The sequence below is a fragment of the Penaeus chinensis genome, chromosome 43 (assembly GCF_019202785.1).
Source record: "Penaeus chinensis breed Huanghai No. 1 chromosome 43, ASM1920278v2, whole genome shotgun sequence".
Lineage (NCBI taxonomy): Eukaryota > Metazoa > Arthropoda > Malacostraca > Decapoda > Penaeidae > Penaeus > Penaeus chinensis.
Window position 1 is genome coordinate 13,736,604 of NC_061861.1, and position 5,000 is coordinate 13,741,603.

Here is a 5,000-nt window from a genome sequence, read left to right on the forward strand (position 1 = left end):
TCGGGGAAACCGTCGACGATGGATGTGAACCTGGAGAGTTGAGCCTACGTGACGGCCAGCTCCTCCCGCAGGTTCCTGATGAGACTCACGGCCTCCCTTTGTGAAAGCAAGTCGAGCTCCGTGTCTTCCTGGAGGAAGGTGACGGGGTCCTCAGTGCCACTCGATGCTCTCAGTTCGCCCGTCTTTTCATAATGGAAGAGAGGCTCGTTGTTGATGCATCCAATGTGGCACAAAATCGGACAGTTATCCTTAAGACAGTTTTTATAATTGTTTGCACTTGCCTTGATTCTCTTGCAACAGACAGAACACCACATCCTCCTGCGGCAGATGGCATTATATTCAATGCCTTTAGTGTGAAGGCAATGACGAGAGAGTGGAAAGCAAAAGCACAGAAGTATGACTGGATGACAGTGTTAGAGGGTGGTGGTGGTGGTAGGGGGGGGGGGGGTGATGGCGTTGGGTTGGTGGGCGGCGGGCGGGGGTTGGGGGGTTGGGAGGCCGGACTGTTGATGCACAAGAGGGTGAGTTCTCCTCTCGGGTCCACCAAACCTTATCAATCATCAAGCATGAGAATTGAGAATACAAAAAAAAAAAAAAAAAAAAAAAAAAAAAAATAGAAACAAAGTAGGAGAAAAAAAAGTGTGACAACTGTCTCGGCGAGGCAGGAGTTCCTGTTAACGGGGCTGTTTGAACGTCCGAAAGGGACATGACGTAAACATGTAACAAACCTTTCAACTGTCAGATTTGAAGTATCCATTTTGGATATTCGGTAATTTCAAAAGACTTGTAGTCTGCACTGATGTCTGTGATTGTTGTCATAAAGTCTGGTGCATTCATAAGCATGTAGGTGTCAAGTCAGACTGGTGAGAGGATACTGGGGCTAATATTGTTAGTTTTAATTTTGTGATGAACTCTTGTGTACGTGACTGCACACGATCTCTCTCTCTCTCTCTCTCTCTCTCTCTCTCTCTCTCTCTCTCTCTCTCTCTCTCTCTCTCTCTCTCTCTCTCTCTCTCTCTCTCTCTCTCTCTCTCTCTCTCTACTTTCTTTCATTTGTCTCCTTTCTCTCTTTCCTGCTTTCTCTCGCATTCTTTTTCCAATTCTCTCTCTCTGTGTTTCTTTCCTTTCCCTCCACTTCCACTTTTTCTTCTCCTTCCCTCTCCTCCCATTCTATTCCTTTCCCTTCACTCAACTCCCATTCTTTCTCCTCCTTCCCTCCCTTTCCCTTCCCTTCACTCTCTTTCTTTTTCTTCTTTCCCTCAATTCCCTTCACTCTCCTTTTTCTCTTCCCTCCCGCCCATGTCCTTCCTTTCCCTTCACTCCATTTTCACTTTTTTTCTCTTCTTTCCCTCTCATTCCTTCACTTCTTTCTCTTCCCTCCTTCCCAGGCCCCTTTCCCTTCCCTCCGATATCTTTCTTTCTCTTCTTTCCCTCCTATTCCCGTCACTCTCCTTTTTTCTTTTCCTTACCTCCCATGCCCTTCCTTTCCCTTCCCTCAACTCTCTCTCTTTCTCTTCTTTCCCTCCAATGCCCTTTTTTTCCTTCCCTCCCATGCCCCTCCCTTTCCCTTCCCTCCACTCTCTTTCTCTTCCCCTTCTTTCCCTCCCATGCCCCTCCCTTTCCCTTCCCTCCACTCTTTCTCTTCCTCTTCTTTCCCTCCCAGGCCCCTCCCTTTCCCTTCCCTCCACTCTCTTTCTCTTCCTCTTCTTTCCCTCCCATGCCCCTCCCTTTCCCTTCTCTCCACTCTCTTTCTCTTTCTCTTCTTTCCCTCCCATGCCCCTCCCTTTCCCTTCTCTCCACTCTCTTTCTCTTCCTCTTCTTTCCCTCCCATGCCCCTCCCTTTCCCTTCTCTCCACTCTCTTTCTCTTCCTCTTCTTTCCCTCCCAGGCCCCTCCCTTTCCCTTCTCTCCACTCTCTTTCTCTTCCTCTTCTTTCCCTCCCATGCCCCTCCCTTTCCCTTCTCTCCACTCTCTTTCTCTTCCTCTTCTTTCCCTCCTATGCCCCTCCCTTTCCCTTCTCTCCACTCTCTTTCTCTTCCTCTTCTTTCCCTCCCATGCACCTCCCTTTCCCTTCTCTCCACTCTCTTTCTCTTCCTCTTCTTTCCCTCCCATGCCCCTCCCTTTCCCTTCTCTCCACTCTCTTTCTCTTCCTCTTCTTTCCCTCCCATGCCCCTCCCTTTCCCTTCTCTCCACTCTCTTTCTCTTCCTCTTCTTTCCCTCCCATGCCCCTCCCTTTCCCTTCTCTCCACTCTCTTTCTCTTCCTCTTCTTTCCCTCCCATGCCCCTCCCTTTCCCTTCTCTCCACTCTCTTTCTCTTCCTCTTCTTTCCCTCCCATGCCCCTCCCTTTCCCTTCTCTCCACTCTCTTTCTCTTCCTCTTCTTTCCCTCCCATGCCCCTCCCTTTCCCTTCTCTCCACTCTCTTTCTCTTCCTCTTCTTTCCCTCCCATGCCCCTCCCTTTCCCTTCTCTCCACTCTCTTTCTCTTCCTCTTCTTTCCCTCCCATGCCCCTCCCTTTCCCTTCTCTCCACTCTCTTTCTCTTCCTCTTCTTTCCCTCCCATGACCCTCCCTTTCCCTTCTCTCCACTCTCTTTCTCTTCCTCTTCTTCCCCTCCCATGCCCCTCCCTTTCCCTTCCCTCCACTCTCTTTCTCTTCCTCTTCTTTCCCTCCCCTTTCACTCACCCTCGAAGTCGATGCGTCCATCTCCGTCGATGTCTACTTCCCGGATCATGTCTTCAACTGAAAGAGTAGAGGAAGTGATGACAAATTTATACAGATTTTTGAAACAGGTTTACGTAAACATATATAAAAGGGGCATGTGTGTCTGTTTCTATGTTTATATGTGTGGATGTTTGTGAGTGTGTTTGCTTGCAGGTCGTACGTGTGCTTGTGTTTGTTTGTTTGTTTGTTTGTGTGTGCGTGTGTGTGTGTGTGTGTGTGTGTGTGTGTGTGTGTGTGTGTGTGTGTGTGTGTGTGTGTGTGTGTGTGTGTGTGTGTGCGTGTGTGCGTGTGTGTGTGTGTGTGTGTGTGTGTGTGTGTGTGTGTGTGTGTGTGTGTGTGTGTGTGTGTGTGTGTGTGTGTGTGTGTGTGTGTGTGTGTGTGTGTGTGTGTGTGTGTGTGTGTTTGTGTGTTTGTGTGTGCGTGTGTTTGTGTGTTTGAGTATATGTGTATGTGCATGTGTGTATCTGTGCTCTCTCTGTGTGTATTTGTGTTTGTTTGTTTGTGTGTGTGTAGTATGCTTACATGTGTATGTCTGTTTAATTCAACAATGGGAATATAACCGACAGAAAATAAGTCACAAATTGTATTTTTAATAAGTCTGTGTCTCTATAACGAGGAAAACATCTCATTCTGCAAAACATAGTAACATACTTTAAACATTACGTAGCATGCCATAAGTAAAGTAAATTATTTATAAACAAAAGTATGAACACGAGTGTGCTCTTATGTGAACCAAAATATATATTGGCTTTTTGGCTACGAGTGAAACCTGTTAAATAAACCTGTTTAAAACTATTTTACTCTTCGGAATAGTAAACATATGTTTTCCTTTTTTTTTATAAGTCTTTTCTTTAAAAAATGAATTTGTCTGAAGATGTCTTTATCTCTTCCTGTAAGTGATAGAAAATTAGCACTAAACTTTTTCCTTTTTCTTTAAGTACTTTTCGTATTCTGATGATTAGTACAACCATACAGTGCTGTTGCCATGCCTAAGAATACCTATAATGTCGACTATGTCAACTTCCCATCCCTCATTTCACTCATTCCCTTCCCTTCCCTATACTTACCTCTGTGTCCTTCCTTTCTTCCTCCTGTCTTTTCCTAACCCCCTTCCCTTTCTCTCACTTACCTTTGTGTCCATCTTCTCCTCCCTCTGTCTTTCCATTACTCCCTCCCTTTCCCTTCACTCACTAAACCGTTAATTAAAATGGCCTCTGAACATGGCAACACTTCAAGTGTTCTGTTCATTTGCACTTCAAGATTTTATGCACGACATATTATGACTGAGTGACGTATGATAGTTATTCCACACTTGGAGTACTCGTCTCATACGGCTGCAGCGGTCAGAGGCTCTGGAGAACTATGAAACAAAACAAAACAAAACAACAAAGAGGCTCCAGAAAACTATAAAATATCAGAACAAAACAAAGAAAATTAAAAATAAAATACCGCCACTTATAACTTGGGTTGAGCACTAATCGACTGTTGAAAGACAAGCAATCTGATCATAAGGAATCTCATAAATTGGGAACATGACTTTCTTCTAATCACTACTCACGAGTCAATAAGGATCAATCTTCCCTTCTGGACACACGAAGACCCGCCCTTGCAGAAAAAAAACAAATCATTAAGAGGCGGCTGGATTATGGGTAAACATGAGGAAACGAAGATTTAATGAACAGATTACTCCATCGTCGTGAAAGAGAGAAAGCAAATATATAACACGTACAGCAGTTCGTGGGTGAAGCAACGAAGGATAGAAGAAAAGACAAATACATAAAGAAAGTCTTTTGGATGTATTGCTTCTTCAAGGCCTGTGGATACATGTACTGATTTAAGGGTCTTCGGTATAGGTGTGTTATTTACAATTTATTTTTTCTGTCTGTCTGTCTGTCTGTCTCTTTTTCTTTCTCTTTCTCTGTCTCTGTCTCTTTCTCTGTTTCTTTGTCACTATGTCACTTTGTCTCTCTGTCTCTGTCTGTCTGTCTGTCTGTGTGTCTGTCTGTGTCTGTCTGTCTGTCTGTCTATCTGTCTGTCTCTCTCTCTCTCTCTCTCTCTCTCTCTCTCTCTTTCTCTGTCTCTCGGTCTCTCTGTCTCTGTCTGTCTGTGTGTCTGTCTGTCTGTCTGTCTATCTGTCTCTCTCTCTCTCTCTCTCTCTCTCTCTCTGTACATGCATCTTCTGCATCATGGGTCAACCTAAGAAGCTGCATATACAGAATATAGGCCTTCGGTATATTCGTGTTTTCTCTTGCCCTTCCCTTCACTTCCTTTCATTGTTTTA

General features: G+C 44.9%; 1 pseudogene; it reads right to left on the bottom strand.

Moving 5' to 3' along the window:
- Positions 1–5,000, bottom strand: part of LOC125048407 — a 68,486-nt pseudogene that overhangs the window by 3,747 nt on the left and 59,739 nt on the right.